Below are 19,457 nucleotides of genomic sequence, written 5' to 3'. Positions count from 1 at the left end.
CAGTCCAAGGAGCTACCATGAGTCTTCTCCAGCAAAACAATTTGAAAGGATCAGTTCTTCGGTGTTCAGCCTTCTTTATGGTCCAAATTTCAAATACACGCGTGACTACTGGAAAAAAGCATAGCTTTGACTGTTCAGACATTTGTCGGCAAATTACTGTCTACTTTTTAATACACTGTCTAAGTTTGTCAGAGCTTTCCTTCATTACAACACACTGTGGATAATTCTTAAAGAGATGGGAATACCAAACCACCTTATGTGTCTCCTGAGAAACCTGTATGCAGGTCAAGAAACAACTGCTAGAATCAGACATGGAAGAACTAACTTTTAAAATTGAGAAAGGAATACGACAAGACTGTATATTGTCTCTCTGCCTATTTAACTTATATCCAGAGTGCATCATGGAAAATGCCATGCTGGATGTATCACAAGCTGGAATCAAGATTTCTGGGAAAAATATCAACAATATCAGATAAGCACATGATTCCACTTTAATGGCAGAAAGTAAAGAGGAACTAAAGAGCCTCTTGATAAAAAAGAAGAGTGAAAAACCTGGTTTGAAACTCAATATTAAAAAAAATAATAATAATAAGATCATGGCATCTGGCCCCATGACTTCTTGGCAAATAGAGGGGAAAAAGTGGAAGCAGTGACAGATTTTATTTTCTTGGGCTCCAAAATCACTGTAGATGGAGACCACATCCATGAAATTAAAAAATATTTAAATCTCTTTCCTCAGTTATTTGTAAAGCATCCTCAGACAACCATTTTGCCTTCTTGCATTTCTTTTTCTTTGAGATGATTTTGGTCACTTCCTCTTACACAGTGTTATGAACTTCCATCCATAGTTCTTCAGGTGCTCTGTCTACCAGATCTGACCCTTGAATCTATTCATCACTTTCACTGTATTGTCATAAGGGATCTGATTTAGGTCATACCCAAATAACCTAGTGGTTTTCCCTATTTTCTTCAGTTTAAGCCTGAAATTTGTAATAAGGACCTGGTGACCTGAACCACAGTCAGCCCCAGGTGTTACTTATGCTGACCTTTAGAGCTTCATCTTCACCTGCAAAGACTATAATCAATTTGGTTTGGGTATTGATCATCTGGTATTGTTCATGTGTAGAATCATCTCTTGTGTTTTTGAAAGAGGTTGTTTGTTATGACTGGTGCATTCTTTTCACAAAATCTTGTTAGCCTTTGCCCTGCTTCATTTTGTACTCCAAGGCCAAACTTATCTGTTACTCTTTTGACTTCCTACTTTTGTATTCCAATCCTCTATAATGAAACGAACTTTTTTTTTTTTTTTTTGGTGTTAGTTGTAGGAGGTCTTGTAGTTCTTTTGTAGAACTAGTCAACTTCAACTTCATTAGTGGTTGGGGCATAGACTTGGATTACAATAATGTTGAATGGTTTTCCTTGGACATAACTGAAATCAGACTGTTATTTTTGAGATTGCACCAAAGTACTGCACTTTGGACATTTTTGTTGACTATGAGGGCTGCTCCATTTCTTCTAAATGATTCTTGTTCACATGCATGCATGCGTGCTGTCACTTCAGTTGTGTACAATCTGTGAGACTATGGACTATAGCTTGCCAGACCCCTTGTCCATGGGATTCTCCAGGGAAGAATACTGGAGTGAGTTGCCATGTCCTCCTACAGGGGACCTTCCCAACCCAGGGGGAAAAAAAAAAAGAAACATATCTCTTATGTCTCCTGCATTGTTAGGTGGGTTCTTCACCATTGGTGCCACCTAGCAATCCCTTTATTGCTCACAGTAGTAGATACAATGGTCATCTGAATTAAATTTGCCCATTCCCATCTTAGTTAACTCATTCCTAAGATGCCAATGTTCACTCTTGCCATCTGCTCCTTAATAATGTCCAATTTACCTTGATTCATGGATCTGACATTCCAGGTTCTTATGCAATATTGTTCTTTAGACCATCAGGCTTTATTTTTACCACGAGACACATCCACAGTGGGTTTTTTCCCCTTTGGCCCAACCACTTCATTCTTTCTGGAGTTATTAGTAATTACCCTCTGCTCTTCCCCAGTAGCGTATTGGACACCTTCCAACCTGGTGGCTCATCTTCTGGTGTCATATCTTTATGTCTTTTCATCTTCTCCGTGAGGTTCTCTAGGATAGAATCCTGAGTATGTTGCCATTTCCTCCTCCACTGGCCCACATTTTGTCAGAACTCTTCACTATTACCTGTCGATCTTGGGTGACTCTGCATGAGTTCTTAGCAGAACTCACGGTTCTTAGCTTCACTGAGTTACACAAGCCCTTTTGCTATCACAAGGCTCTGATCCATGAAGTGGACTCACCTATAAAAAGGAAAGAAATTGGGTCATTATAGAGACATGAATGGACCTAGAGACTGTTATACAGAGTGAAGTAAGTGAGAAAGAAAAAAACACTTATTGTATATTAACCCGTGTGTGGAGTCCAGAATAATGATGATGTTTTTGTTCTTTTTGATCAGTCATTAAGTTGTGTCCAGTTCTTTGCAAACCCTTAGACTGCAGCATGCCAGGCTTCCCCTCCTTTGCTCTCTCCCAAAGTTGGCTCTAATTCATGTTCATTGAGTCAGTGATGCAATCTAACCATCTCATCCTCTGCTGCCCCCTTCTCCTTTGACCTTCAATCTTTCCCAGCATCAGGATAGTATCCAATCAGTCAACCTTTTAATTATCTTATTTGCAAAATAGAAATAAAAACATGGATATAGAGAACAAACATATAGACACCAAGGGTCAGGGTGGGAAGTGGGTTGGAATGAATCTGGAGATTAGGATTGACATGCATGCATACTAAGTCACTTAAGTCCTGTCTGACTCTTTGTGACCTATGGACTGTTGCCCTCCAGGCTCCTCTGTCCATGGGGATTCTCCAGGCAAGAATATTGGAGTGGGTTTCCATGCCTTCCTCCACATTATTGATACTATGTATAATACAGATAACTAATGAGAACCTACTCTATAGCTTAGGGAAACCTACTCAGTGCTCAGTGGTGATCTAACTGCAAAGAAATTCAAAAAACATTCACTTTTCTGTACAGTAGAAACTAACAGAACATTGTAAAGCAACTATATTCCAATAGGAATTAATTTTAAAAAAATCAAAATATTAAAGACAACATAAGAAAATGAAAAGATAACTTCTAAAGAAGCATCAGTAGTACAGAACAATATAACTAGTAAAGAAATACAACAATTTTGATTTTAACCAAAATGAGGATGAATCAGCAAAGGTGATATTTGACTTGAGTTGTAACTGTGTGGGAGTAGAGTGAGTGGAGAGGATGAATACTGTATGCAAAAAACAGAGTTTAAGAGCCTAAACAGTGATCTGGAAACTGCACATATTTCAGTATGACTAGAGATAACTTAAGGCTTAGAAGAATGAAGTTTTAAAGTTAGGGAAATGACCTGATTTAGAATATTAAGAAGCAGCACTACTTTTTAGCAAAGGAATGTGTAAATAATCCATGGTTTCAGAGATATGATTCTGGCAGCATCAAATAAATACTTGAGGAATATTGCTAGAAAAGGCAAATCAGCCAGGAGTCTGATTGTGATAGTCTGATTGATGAGAGATTTGAGGGTGCAATAAGCAACAAGTTAATGACATTGGACTGAAAATACATATGAGTGTTGGCTTTGTAGGACAAGATGACTGATTAGACTTGAGTGTGATCAGTTAAACAAATTTAAGATATGTTTCAGGTTTCTGGTCTGGACAATTGAAATGAAATGGGAAATAAGGATGCAGTTAAGCAAGACTTATGTCCAGAAAGGGGAGTTAGTTTGAGGAAAGCTGTGAGTTATGATTTTTCTATCTACCCAAATGAAGACATCAAAAAAACAAGTGGATATATAGATCTGGAATCCATAAGTATTCTGGGTTAAGGATGGGCTGGATTTAGTAATAAGACAAATTCTTCCTTGGATGCCCACTAGGTGCCATTTTGGGTTCTCAGAAAATCCATACAATGTTATGGATATACATGTAAATGATATATGTACATACTATAATATGATATATGTTTTACTAAAGAGGGAAATGATGCTTGGAAATAAAAAAATTTTTTTTCTACAGATAGTCAGGAAGCAGAAGTGCTGGAATTTTATACCTTAAGATAATGTCAAACCCAAGTGCCTTTCATTATATCACTGTTCCCTCATCTTCAGGTTATCATTTATGTACAGGAAACAGCTGACAGTATTGGAATAAAAGAGATCACCAAAGAGGTGCATTAAGAGAAGAGAGGGCCACAGACAAATCACTGAAGTTTTGTAACTTTTAGGAAGCCAGAAAAAGAGCATCAGGGAAGGAGAACTTAAATAACAGAGGAAAGAGAAAATAGAGTTACAAAAGCACCAGCAGAAGAGAACTTTTCAAAGAAGAAAAGATCAATAGAATTAATTATTGAAACGAGGTTATAAAAATACGACTTTTTCATTTAAGAATCATTTATCTGCTACCATACACTGATATGTCCTAGGCATTAAAAATTCACACTTTAGGGATCATTTGTGACTATAAACTGAGGTGACTATAAACTGAGGGCTTCCTGGTGGCTCATTTGGCAAAGAATCTGCCTATGGTGCAGGAGACCCAGGTTTGATCTCTGGGTGGGGAAGGCCCTCTGAAGAAGGAATGGCAATCGACTCCAGTATTCTTGCCTGGAGAATTCCATGGACAGAGGAGTCTGGCGGGATGCAGTCCATGGGGTCTCAAAGAGTCAGACATGATTGAGTGGTTAACACTTTCACTTTTCGTATTCAATACTGTCATTTTTAGGTGGTTGCATTTGTGTGAGTGTGAGGAGAGGTATACACTGTTTCTGATATAAAGATTTTCAGCTTGGATTCCTTTTTTGGGGCTAAGGTGTGAAGAGAGAATGATGATGAAATTTTGAATCTAGTATGAGATTTTTCTGGAGGAGAGTTTGTTTTGTTTTGTTTTGGTTTTACAGAAAGTGTAAAGAAACTATTGGGATAGCTGGCTGAGGGACATAGTGATAAGATGCTAACTATCAGCTCTCTGACTTGATATAAATTACAGTCATCAATTATTACATTTTCAAGCAAACACTTACTCAAGGCTGATCTTTGAACTTTTAAGAAGCTACTTCTACTTTCCCATCTCCTGCTTCCTAACAAATTTTGCAGTTTCAGCAAGCCCCACCCAAACCTAGTTATGTAACATTCAGAGCACTCTCTATTTTATTCCCTGACACTTAAATGAATGTTACATTTACATATTACTCAATACACATATAAAATAATAGATTGAAAGCTTCATGAAGTCCGGTTCCCAGTAGGATTTTTTTTAATAGCATGAAGTATAATAAGAGATAATTCACAGATTCATCCAAAAACATAAGATATATATATATATATATATATATATATATATATATATATATATATAATGACAATGGCATAGAAATGCCTTGTATTGGAGATCCTGAAAATTTTAAATATGGGCTTTTTCCTATTTTAGAGTAAATACGGTTGAAATGCCATCAGGAATGATAAATATTGATGATCTCTAAATCTTATCTATGTAGAAGTGCCATGCATTACTGGGTTAATTAATTAACTGTCTCAGATTTATACCTGCATGTAAGCTACCTTATGCATTTTTCCATTCAATACATTTTAATCTAAATGGACTATTTAAATTGACTTTGCAAACCAGAAATTCTAAGGTAAAGCTCAATGATGGGAAGACACCACTTCTTTAGGCACTGCAAAAGAAACAGTATTTAGTGTTAAAAATATGGATGTTGCCTCCATGTTTTATTCTGCCCCTGCACTGCCAACATGTTTTCACTCAGGCTGAACAAATTAACTGCAAATAAATACTACTTTTACTAGGTTTTCATTGAGCAACATGAGTGTATTTACAATTACCTATGAATAGCTCAAGCACTCAGATATCTGCTTTTGGTGCCCAAAGATGCATTCTTCAAGCATCTTTAGTCGTTAATATCAGGACAGAAAACACTAAGGGTAAAAAGCCCAGCATAATATATATCTTAAGATGCTCCACTTGTAATGATTGCATTGTTCTTTTAAGGCTTCATTTATTCTTGACAGAAACAATTATGTGAAGTAATTATATCTAAAGTCAGGCAGTGTGCAGTGTTCAATTTGGAAGGTAAAGAGCATTGTTTGATTGTTGTTACCAGGCACATTCCTGATAGGGAACAAATGCTTACATCAATAGGAATCATGCACTTTGTAATTTATTCTTTTATTCTCATATGCTGTTATCATAATAAGTGCCAGGTTAACCATCTTAAACACAGACACAAAATTACCAGAATAACATCAAGGAAGAAAGCAATATAGAAGCAGCTCATCAGTATTTCCTTTGCATGTCTATTATTTATAGGGCTCTTTTGGCTTACATGACCAAATGTTGCATAATTGACTGGACAGAACTATTTCACAAGACATCCAAACAAGACTGAAAGGCCAATGCCCTTGGTGAATAAAAGGATGATATGTAGAATTTAAAACAGTTAATTCAACCAAATACTGCAAATTGAGTTACTCCTTAAATATGAGTATTTTCTCAGAAACAAATTATCCTTTCTTAAAAATATATAAGTGGACACAAATTGTTATCTACATGAATACATAGTTCCTATGCAGTTTGAAAGAGTTCATAAATTCTCCCAAGTTGTCTAAATTGCAACTAGCTAAACTGACATATTGACCCTTTGAATGCATCTGGATAACTACTTTCAATGCAAATGTATTAAAGAGTTTATGGTAGTAGGAAAAATATGTATGTTGAAGCATCACCCTGAACCTGTAAGTTGTGTTTATTTACTTTCTGTTTCATTTAAACTATTAAACTGTTAATGCATCAAGTAATATATTTTTATTTCAAGAGGAAAACTCAGTTTACTTTAAGATATTGAAAAGTATGTATATATTTCAAAGTGTCCTGTATTTATCTAAAGCATTATTCTGTTATAAAAACACTCAACAGTTCTGCATAATTATGATTTTCAGTTCAGTTCTGTCGCTCAGTCCTGTCCAACTCCTTGTGACCCCATGGACTACAGCATGCCAGGCTTCCCTGTCCATCACCAACTCCCAGAGCTTGTTCAAACTGATGTCCATCAAGTCGGTGAGGCCATCCAACCATCTTATCCTCTGTCGTCCCCTTCTCCTCCTACCTTCAATCTTGCCCCATCAAGGTCTTTTCTAGTAAGTCAGTTTTTCGCATCAGGTGGCCAAAGTATTAGAGCTTCAACTTCAGCATCAGTCCTTCCAATGAACATTCAGTACTGATTTTATTTAGGATTGACTGGTTTGATTTCCTTGCAGTCCTGAGGACTCTCAAGAGTCTTCTCCAACACCACCGTTCAAAGGCATCAATTCTTCAGTGCTCAGTTTTCTTTATAGTCCAACTCTCACATCAATACATGACTCCTTGAAAAACCATACTTTTGATTAGATGAACCTTCGTTGTCAAAGTAATGTCTCTGCTTTGTAATATGCTGTCTAGGTTGGTCATAGCTTTTCTTCCAAGGAGCAAGCATCTTTTAATTTCATGACTGCAGTCACCATCTGCAGTGATTTTGGACCACAAAAAAATTAAATCTCTCACTGTTTCCATTGTTTACCCATCTATTTTCCATGAAGTGATGGGGCCAGATGCCATGTTCTTCATTTTCTGAGTGTTAAGTTTTAAGACAACTTTTCACTCTCCTCTTTCATTTTCAACAAGAGGCTCTTTAGTTCTTCTTCGTTTTCTGCCATAAAGGTGGTGTCATCTGCATATCTGAGGTTACTGATATTCCTCCCAGCAATCTTGATTCCAGCTTGTACTTCATTCAGCCCAGCATTTCTCATGATGTACTCTGTGTATAAGTTAAATAAGCACTGTGACAGTATACAGTCTTGACGTACTCCTTTCCCGATTTGAAACCAGTCTGTTCCGTGTACAGTTAACTGTTGCTTCTTGACATATATACAGATTTCTCAGAAGGTAGATAAGGTGATCTGGTATTCCCATCTTTTTAAGAATTTTCCAGTTTTTTGTGATCCACACAGTCAAAGGCTTTGTCGTAGTCAATAAAGCAGAAGGCATTTCCAGGCACTGTCTTAAATATACTAGTTTATCTTGACAAAAAAGGTAATTGATTTTTTCATCAAATACATTAAAAATAACTATATACAGCATACATTTTATTTCATAATAGTATAATCGTATGTAATAGTTCACTTACCAAAGGAACTGGCTAAAATAAAGGTTTCAATGATGTACCCTTTGAGGACACATTTTATCTTTACTCCAGGAGGAAGTTATGACATTTTGTGTGTGTTTACTTCCTTTTCATTCCTTCCACCATATCTGAGGTGTGGTGTAGCAAATGAATTGATTCCTAAATCTTATATTTTTGCATATACAGCTCAGTTTATCTCATTTTGAGAGTTTGCTGAAATATTTTTTCCATATTCCTATCTTCTTATTATATCTCTGTTTTGAAAACAATAGAGGCGTTTGTTTTGTGATTTTTATATCTACATCACCAATCCTTCTTCAAGAATATTGGCTTAAAGTAATATTAGTAGTAGATTAGTTATTTCTCTAATAATTCCAAGTAAATAAACACAATTTCAGCCAACATATTGATGGGTTTTATGTAATTCAAGGTCAGGTATTCTATAAAATCTCATAAAACTAGATCCATTGTCTCAATTATCCTTAGGAATGTATTGTCTATTTTTTTTTCTGATGCTCTCTTATGTCCCCTTTTGTCTCTCAATTTTTGTCTCTCAATAAGCCCACTTCCTTGTTTTTGCACACTACATTAAATAAATGTGCTCTCTTGTAGCTTCAGAATTATAATTCAATTTATAAATGAATAACGTATAACAGTGTCATCTGTATACTGCCCAGTAGGTACTAGCTAAGCCTGGGTTATATGCCCACCACTATATTCTTAATATGTCAGTTTCAGCTGTAACTATGTGATAGATTTCTGGATGAAGAATATTATATACCACTTTATCAGTTCCAGATGGATAGATGGATGAAAGTTCTACACAATTAAAATAATAATTAGCCACTATTAACTAGTTACTGAAATCATAGATTCATTGCTGATACATACATATATGTATGTGTGTGTATATGTATGTGTGCATGTATGCACATATATAGGTATATATATATTCACCTACATATGTATGAGTCACTTATGTGTGAGGCACAGCCAACTACTATGGCAACAATAGCCCTGCAAGCAACAAGCATCACAGTTACATAACATAAGAGTAACCTGTTCAGGTGTTCCCATTCCAAAGTCTTTGTCATATAATCTACCATAGACAAACAATGACATTGTTCAATAACCGAGTATCTATTTCATTAAATGCCAGACCCTAGAAAATACTTATATAATTATAAGGTATAAGCATACCTTATAGCAACATGCTTTTCATTTTTTCCTAATCTAATTATAGAGATAAAATGTCTCTGACTTTCAAGCTGACAAGTATGTGTTTTAGAATCTGATGACAGAAGATCAAACATTATAACAAAAGATGATCCTATAGCTCTTATCACTTAGGAAATTAGAAGTTCTGTGCAGGAATGAGATGACAACCAAATATATATTTCTTCTTATAAACTATAATATCACACGTAAAAAACTGACAAATATTCAACAAAAATTGAAAAGCCCAGAAAATTAAAGCAAAGTTCTCAAGTAAAATAATAGGAAATAAAATTTAACAATACCTTAAAAAATAACATGTCACAACTGGATTCCAGAGTAGATTCTGAAATAACTAAGAACAAGTTCTGAATAAGAGATTATCAGATTTATTATTTGCAAATATTTCTAGAATTTAATTAAAACAGAAGTCATGCATTATATAATTGCATTTTTTTCAATAGAAACAATTATTTTGAGATTAACACATTTTGTAGCACTTATCACTAGCTCATTCAATTTTCTTTTCAAGCAATAGTTCATTGTATGGATAAATCACAATTTGTCCATTTTCACCTATAGGTGGACTTCAGTGTTGTTTTCAGTTTTTGTCTTTATTTAGCTTTTCGACCTGGAAAATTATATTGATGGGTTTTTGTACAGACTTTTTTAAAGTTCATAAAAACTGAATGTATACTTTGTGACATCATTTTTATAAAACTCTGGGAAATGCAAATTGATTTACATTAACTGGAATGTAGTTCAGAAGAGTGGGTGGAAGAGGAGGAAGGAAGACTTATCGAGGGACACAAAGAAACTTTTGGGAACAGTGAATGTGTTCACTATTTTTATCCTGGCAATGGTTCCACAAATGTGTACATTTGTCAAAATATAAAATTTTGCAATTTCAATACACAGTTTATTGTACATGCTTACATCTCAATAATGTTATTTAAAAAGAAAAGAAAGGATAAAGCCTATTTTTCAACCTAGAATTGAATATATCATTTGAAATTATTCTAAAACATATTTGCATCAGTGAGAATGCCTGGGATCATTCTCATTTTATGTCTTCCCCATTAATAAGTACACCAAGTCCTTGGTGACACCTGCCAAAGTCTCTGAGTTTCATAATCTGTCAGGGCTAATGCTTGGGTCCACTGAATCCTGAAGGTATTGGTTAAATAAATTATATAAATTATAGTCCATGGTTTGGCAATAAATTGATTTGAACTTAATTTATTTTAAGAGGAAGGCAATTTTACCTCATTGATTTTTCAAATCTTTCTGTAGTCACCTGTTCATTAAAGATCACTTTGTCTCCTTTTGGTTCATTTTTTTCTGCAGTAAATATTAATTTTTGATAACAAATATTTGATGTATATTATCTTTTTATTCAGGAGGATAGAATGTTTAATGCATATTTCACTTAATAAATATTGTCTCTAATATATAAACACTGAATATTCATTTTATAGACAAACAAAAGTAGCTACTTTTTAAAAATTTTTTATTATTTAAAACTTTTTATTTTATATTGGAGTATGGCCAATTAACAATGTTGTGATAGTTTCTGATGCACAGCAGAGTACTCAGCTATACATATACATGTATCCATTCTAGACCATAAGTGCCTTAAAAAAAAAATCATGGTTACTGTAAAACTATGGTTTGTGGTAAACTAAATGGATTCTGAAGCATCCTGATCATGAAACCTATCATCAATATTCTTCAAAGGTGTCAAGAGGGCTTTTAACATATATATATATGTGCAACATGTATATATATGTATATATAGATTAATTATATATAATTAAGCTAATGATTGTTCATATGTCTAAAATTTACATCATTTTAAAGAGTTTTTGTGATATAAATATGTTTTCAGTCAATCCAGTGAAAAAAGTAGGAGCATTTCTTATTGAAAAAGTTTGAATATATGTAGTTAAATAAAATATATATAAAACTATTATCAAATACAAAGGAAAGAAGTTGATAAATGCAGTAAGGAGAGAGGGCAAGGTCATAGGCAGAGCTAATATCTAGAAATCCCTGACGCCTACCTGATATTCTGCACGAGTCCTCCTGTTGTCCAGAGTGAAGTCAAGGACCAATGGATGGATAACTTTTCTACACTTGGTCTTACATTTATTTGATTTTACTATCTACTCTACCCTTTCCTTCTACTCATCACCATAGAGGAACTTAGTCATTAACCAAATTTGCTGATCTCAAAACAGTACTCAGACATTTTGATACCTGGCCATATCCTCCTATCCTTCTAGCTTTTTCATTAAACTACTCTGACCTCAACAAGATCTTGATTCCATCTGCAGCTCATATTCAAATCGGTCAACAATTTGACCGATTCAAATTGTTGTTCATATTCAATCGGTCAATTCAAATGTCAACAATTTGTTCCATTAGTTTTTTCAATATTACTTTCTCACAGCTCCTCAGCGGTAAGAGTTTCAAATTTCTGCCTTGTTTTAGTCTGTTCGCTAAGTTGCTCAGTTGTGTCTGACTCTTTGTGACCCCATGGACAGGTCTCTGGCATTGCAGGCAGATTGCTGACTGAGCTATGAGGGAAGTTTGTAGCCCACCAGGCTGCTCTATCCACGGGATTCTCCAGGCAAGAATACTGAGGTGGGTAGCCATTTCCTTCTCCAGGGGGATTTGGCCTATATTCTGGGGTTGAAGCACTGCTAGAGAAAACTGATCATCCCCCCCACATCAGCGTCTTCTCCAAGGCATGCTGTACCATCCCGCAGGTCCACCAATTGCAGTCTTTAATTTGCTCTTTCTTGCATCTGCTACAATTTTGTGTCTCAGACACTTTCTCCACTTCTTCACTGCCTTAACTCCCTACCTTACTCTTGCTTTCAGTGAATTGTTTCAACACTCACAGCACTGAAAAAATAATGACACCCAGTGATGCACACTTTAAAAATCCTATAACTAATTCCACAGATTCAGTCATTTGCATATGCATTTTGCCTTCCCTCTTTTATTTCCAGATTAAGTAGAAAATCTACTTTGCCTTTGACTGTGTGGATCACAATAAACTGTGGAAAATTCTGAAAGAGATGGGAATACCAGACCACCTGACCTGCCTCTTGAGAAACCTGTATGCAGGTCAGGAAGCAACAGTTAGAACTGGACATGGAACAACAGACTGGTTCCAAATAGGAAAAGGAGTACATCAAGGCTGTATATTGCCACCCTGCTTATTTAACTTATGTGCAGAGCACATCATGAGAAACACTGGGTTGAAAGAAGCACAAGCTGGAATCAAGATTGCTGGGAGAAATATCAATAACCTCAGATATGCAGATGATACCACCCTTATGGCAGAAAGTGAAGAGAAGCTAAAAAGCCTCTTGATAAAAGTGAAAGAGGGGAGTGAAAAAGTTGGCTTAAAGCTCAACGTTCAGAAAACTAAGATCATGGCATCCAGTCCCATCACTTCATGGAAAATAGATGGGAAACAGTGGAAACAGTGTCAGACTTTATTTTTTGGGGGGGGCTCCAAAATCACTGCAGATGTTGATTGCAGCCATGAAATTAAAAGACCCTTACTCCTTGGAAGGAAAGTTATGGCCAACCTAGATAGCATATTAAAAAGCAGAGACATTACTTTGCCAACAAAGGTCCATCTAGTCAAGGCTATATTTTTTCCAGTGGTCATGTATGGATGTGAGAGTTGGACTGTAAAGAAAGCTGAGTGCCAAAGAATTGATGCTTTTGAACTGTGGTGTTGGAGAAGACTCTTGAGAGTCCCTTGGACTGCAAGGAGATCCAACCAGTCCATCCTAAAGGAGATCAGTCCTGGGTGTTCATTGGAAGAACTGATGTTGAAGCTGAAACTTCAATACTTTGGACACCTCATGCAAAGAATTGACTCATTGGAAAAGACCCTGATGCTGGGAAGGATTGGGGGGAGGAGGAGAAGGGGACGACAGAGGATGAGATGGTTGGATGGCATCACCAACTCGATGGACATGAGTTTGGGTAAACTCCGGGAGTTGGTGATGGACAGGGAGGCCTGGCGTGCTGCAGTTCATGGGGTCACAAAGAGTCGGACACGACTGAGTGACTGAACTGAACTGAACTGATCTAAGTAGAAAAATCCATGCCCTCCTCTTAGCCTGATCTTGTTGTATCTACTACAGTTATTGTCTCTTTCTACCTTCTCAAGTCAGAATGTGGATCTACTCTCTCTCTCTCTTTCCCATGCCTTCAACCTCTCCTTTTTTGATTGTAATAAAACTCCCAGAAAAATTTATTTAAGAGACTTTTCTTTATTACAAACAGATCCCTTCCTAGTCTATCTTCATTTTGCGTATACTTATCTTCACTTCCTTTTTTCACTTCAACCTGTTCTAATATCTCTTTTGTTTCTACTACTGTACAGAAACTGTTTTCATCTAGATTCTCACTGAGGACCACATCTTAATCAAATTTTACCATTTCAGTCCTGATCATACTTGAGCACTACAACAGTAAACATTGTTCATCTATTTCACTCTTAGAAATTCTCTTTCTTTTACATCCAAGACATTAGACTTGTGTAATAGAGTTACCTGCCTCTTCTTTACACTTGCTGAGGTTCCTCTGGATTATAACCTCTCCTTCTCATTCCATAAAATCCCCCAGATGGAGGTCATCCAAGCACTGAATCTATTACCGTCTATAGGGTGTGACTAACCCCAACTCAAAAGACTTTGACCTCTCTCCTGAATCATATATATAGCTATTTAACTGCTCCATAATCACAGAACTAAAATTATCTTAACTAATCATTCACCATCCCCCACTGTCATTTTTATTAATATTAAAAATTAAAGGATAATATTACCATATATCCTGCTAACCCATCCTGAAACCAATTCAGTTATGAATTTTCCCTTACCCTCACCCTCATATTCATTTTTCAAGTGCTATCAATTGCATGTTCTGATTTTCCCTTAAATCTATCTAAATCTCTATCTTTCCTCATTCCCTGGATTCATATTCTGAATACCTCTCAAACTGCCCTGCCCTAACTGTTACATAAAATCACTGTCTCATCTTGCCTGTCTCATTATTCCTCAGGTTCAGCTCCTTAGTGGTAAGAGCACCAAGTATGTAATCAGACTAGCTTTGGGATTGAATCCCACCTATTCTATCTCAGAGATTGGGTGACTCTGAAGAAATGGGCTTAACTATTTGTTTTCTTTTTTTTAAATCTATAAATGTGAATAGTTATGTTCACTTTACCATGGAGCTATTGGAATATGATATACAAGCTTTACCAAAATACCCAAATCCTGAATCTTGAAATATAATCAATAACTGCTATTTCTTCTAAGCATTATTGTTATATTAGAACAGAATTATCTTTATGCTATCCCCCTGCTTGATCCCTGACTTCCATTATACTTCTGTGAAAATTTCAACTCTAACACACCTAATAATGCTTTGAATTAACCCTCTAGACTCATACCTGAGCCCTGGCCCATTCATGCTATTTGTGTATGCATTATAGTGCACTTCTTTCCCTCTGAAATTAGACAGGAGAAACTGTTCTAGGCAGCAATAATGGCCAAAGTCCATCAGGTAGTGGCTAGTTTTAACTAGTGATTCAGTTGGTAAAGAATCCACCTGCAATGCAGGAGACCTGGGTTCCATCCCTGGGTTGGGAAGATCCCCTGGAGAAGGAAATGGCAATCCACTCCAGTATTCTTTCCTGGAGAATTCCATGGACAGATGAATTGAGCAGGCTACAGTAGTTCATGGGATCACAAAGAGTCCGACACGACTGTGAGACTAACTTTTCATCAGGTAGGAAATAGCATGGTAATGTAAAGAACCAGAAAGAAAATTGATGTGACTCAAGTGGACTAAGAGAGAAGAATAGTAAAGGCTCTTCTTGATAGTAAGGCTTCAAATCGCTGGAGATGTTTTAGGCTAGAGGATCTCAACCTTACCACTGTAGTCATGTTGGAACAGATAATGATTTGTTGTGCGTTATGGCTATGAGTATTTTAGGATGTCTGACAGGATCCCTCAGCTCTACTCACTGGATGTCAGTAGCATTCTACCAGCTGTGATAGTTAAAAGTATCTCCAGGTCTTTCTAAGTATTCTCTGGGGGCAAAATTACACTTGGTTGAGAATGACTGTTACAGACTACAGAGTTTGTAGTTTTTAAGGTAGAAGGAAAAATTAAGCTGTGAAAGTACTAAAGAGTAGTATGATGTGTCCTGATTTACATTTGATAAAGATCACTTAGATAATGAAGTTACAGAAACTTCGCATAAACATTGGACCCCTCTAGTTGGTAATAAGATTTGATTTACTATGAAATAAGTACCAATTAATAAGGATGTCAACTGAAAAAAATAACATACAATGTGAGAATTGTCAGCTAAGTTTTATTTGGGGAAAAATGAGGACTATAGCCCAGAGGATTTGAAATAGCTCTGAGAAATTGCTCCAAAGAGGTAGCAGGAAAGGTCAGTGTTACATATGACTTTAGTGAAAGAGGGCACAGGTACTCAAGCACACATTTGGGCAGAGCCTTGCTGCCAGTCATAAGGAGCAGATGTCACCACTAATGATTTTAGTGTTTTTGTAGACAAGAGGAGGTGCAAGAATTAAACTCATAAAATCTCCTGAAAATATCTAACTGGATTCTCCTATAAAGGTCTGGGAATCAGAACCTTTAAGAAAGTAGGTGATAGGGAAAGAAAGATCATGACTTTACAAGCAAAGCTCATATAAAGATATTTCTGAATCAACAGAAGCTCACATTTTATGTATTTATTTGGTTTGTTTATTTGAGTTGTTGTTATCCTTGTTGTAATTTTAAGTTTGAGTCCTTCACTAAGTCAAGTTCTTACTAGCTTAATACCTGATCTCTCCCTAACTATTACATTCCCAGTCCTTGGTAGAGTGCCTGGAATTAAGCAGTTTCTTCACTAAAATTCTTTACTCAACAACAGCTCTTAAGATGATAAGAATTTCTATGCTTCACTTAAATGATTTGTTTAAAAAAAAACAAAACTACCAATGACATTGTACTTATTATAATTTAGATATTTTACTTACAATACTCACAAAAACTGAGAATGTATTACAACCCTTTTATATGAATGACATACTGCTGTTATAAAAATCAATCAGATTGCTTTTGGTTATATATCTAGAATACCAGAAGGGCCAAAATTTAACCAAGGTATCATGGGTCCAATATCTACAACCATACATTTATATCCCGATGTCCTTCAATAGAGACAGGAGATGGTGAAATTTAATATTGTATGCCATTCTTTTCATATATTTTCTCTCAAGAGCTCTCTAGTTGGCTTATAATCTTTAAAGTTCAATGTAGCACATAAGAATTAAAGCTAAAAGTATAAACAAAAAACACTGGTTTAGTATATGAAAAAGTGTGCTTGAATGTAACTTTGACAATACTTAATAAAATAATCAGTCTTTTTAGACCTCTTTATTAACAGAATTGCATGTACATACACATTGTTTTTTTCTTTCTTCTACTTGCTGTTTTTTTTTTTCTTTTCTATTGGGAATTAATATTGATAACCTGTCATAATTTTCACCTGAAAAATCATCATTTTTATTGTTCGTGATCTTATTGCCTCTGGACTTAACATTTCCTCTCTGAATATCTGGTCCATTATTTTATTAAGTATTGATATCATTCTTTCAAGTGATTTGAGATCACTCTTTCTAACTTAAAAATAATCAATATAGCAATTGTTTCTCTCCAATGCTCCTTGTCTCCCCAGATCCTAAGATTTAAAAAAAAAAAATTCTAAGTGGTTTAGTAAGATGTTAGCTAATACTTTTAAAAACCTAGTACATCATCCATCCATCATTTATATTTGCTATGCATGACATCCTTCATGCAAACATCTCAGAATGCTCTCCTGTTATTACTAGATAACAGAATTACAATTCAATGGCAAGTTGCAATCAATAAGTCTAGACTTGATTTAAACTTAGCCAACTTTTTGTATCCATAAATATAAAAGGAGAAAGGTAACCAAAAGTAAAAACAAAGGTAAGCACATGACTATCATCTAAAACCACAGAAGCTCAAGATTTGGATCCATCAAAAAGCTTGCTCTGTGGGTCTCTCTTTTTCCTTCAACCATAGTTGGAAAAACCATCTAAGAGAAGTGATTCTTTTCTTTCTTTCTTTTCTTTCTTTCATGATCCATTAGAAAAAATGAAAGTTGTTTTTTTCAGTAGATTTAATCAGATGACGGAAAATCTGAAACCTCTAAAATAATTAGGTTCCACAACTTCTATCTTATCCAAAGACTTAAAGGTCTTGTCTCTAAGTTGTATAGGGAAAGATAATTTATAGACATTCTTTTATGAATGGGTTAATTGACTCTTTTGTGTTTATTCATACAATTATATTATTCTTAAAGATCTTATAGATGGAATCTTTCAGAGAAGTGTTCAGGCATGTGAAAGACAATCACCAACTTCATGCTAGTAAACTGTTTTTTTAAGTATTGAATTTGTTACATTATTGTTTCTGTTTTATGTTGTTTTGGTTTTTTGGCCACAAGACATGTGGGATCTTATCTCCCCAACCAGGGATCAAACTCTCACTCCCTGCATTGGAAGGCGAAGTCCTAACTACTGGTCAGTCCCCACACTAGTGAACTTTTATCCAAGTGGTTTATCAGGTAGAAAAGGAGGAACTCCAAAATAGGCAGGCTGTTTTTCTATATTTTTATATTTCTTTTTTTTCTCCCTTCAAATTGATTAATCATTCTTTCTTACCTGTCAATAGCGACCAGGTCCAACATAAAGCATTACTTACTAAAAGACCCATAAAACACATTTAACTTTTCATATGTTTTTCTTTCTTGAAAGCTAATAATGTTGACTTATTTCTATCTCCTAAAATACACTTTTAAAATAGGATTCATTATTTGTAGTAGCACAGGCATCAACAATGACAACAACCTTAAAGCAATTTGTTTTTTACCATAAGTGCAAGTAGACTAGGGGACTGAAAAACTGGACTTTGACAGGTATCCAGCTTAGGTCACCCCACATATTGAATTTTTATCATTTAATCTAACAGTAGTCAATGATAAATAGAACAAGATATACTGACAAGAAAGCATAGTCTAAGTTCTTGACTACTTGTTCTAAAAATCCTCTCTTCTCAATCTCTTTGTTCTCTTAATTCTTCATATTTTTTAAATTAATTTTTATTGGAGCATAGTTGTTTTATTTTATTTTATTTTTTTTGGCCTTGCTAGGCAGCATGTGGGATCTTCCTTCTCCAACCAGGGATCAGATCTGCACCTCTTGCATTGGAAGTGCAGAGTTTTAACAACTGGACCACACCAGAGAATTCCCCCTCATAGTTTTTTTTCTTTATAAATCCTTATTGTGAATTCACCTTTGTCCTTAGAGATGTTTGTCCTATTGATATACTGTTTCTCACTTCCAAAAGTTGGTCAGTTTTCCCTCTAATATGATTTCATGGCACTTACCACAGTTTTGACATTAATCAATTTATGCTCTTATCTGGAATTATATCTCCAGCATAAGGAGGAGAGAGACCACATCTGCTTTATTCACCTCTGCAAATCTAGGGCCCAGAACAATGACATGTATATAATAGCTCCCCAATAAATATTTATATCTTAGATATTTTTCAGTTTAGCAATCTGAATTATTTTCTAGATTATTCTCATGAATAAACCACAGAAAATAGAGTTTACTTTTTTTTTTTCCAGTTATTTCTCCCATTGAAATAAGGCCCTGAATGCTTTATTTTGATTTGTTAAATCGAATGCTTTTCCAGCTCTGTCTTTATGTAAAAACTATATCAGGCAAAGAATTTGAAGTTTTAGAGAAAGTTAGAAAATGAGAGGTTGTTTCTCCTATCTCTGGCTATAATAGAACACATCTTTGCTTCAATGTGTGTAGAAAAAATTGCA

The 19,457-nt window shown here is 35.3% G+C and overlaps 1 long non-coding RNA gene across 1 annotated transcript in view; it reads right to left on the bottom strand.

Moving 5' to 3' along the window:
* Positions 1-782: 782 nt before the first annotated feature.
* Positions 783-19,457, bottom strand: part of LOC145530585 (uncharacterized) — a 72,316-nt gene continuing 53,641 nt past the window's right edge. The window contains exon 2 of the long non-coding RNA XR_014071916.1: positions 783-2,333. This is a non-coding gene — a long non-coding RNA (uncharacterized LOC145530585). The remainder of the gene's footprint in view (positions 2,334-19,457) is intronic.

The sequence above is a fragment of the Giraffa tippelskirchi genome, chromosome 12, assembly GCF_054371585.1.
Source record: "Giraffa tippelskirchi isolate mGirTip1 chromosome 12, T2T-mGirTip1v1.2.pri, whole genome shotgun sequence".
NCBI classification, from domain to species: domain Eukaryota; kingdom Metazoa; phylum Chordata; class Mammalia; order Artiodactyla; family Giraffidae; genus Giraffa; species Giraffa tippelskirchi.
This window is presented reverse-complemented; position numbering and strand designations above follow the sequence as displayed.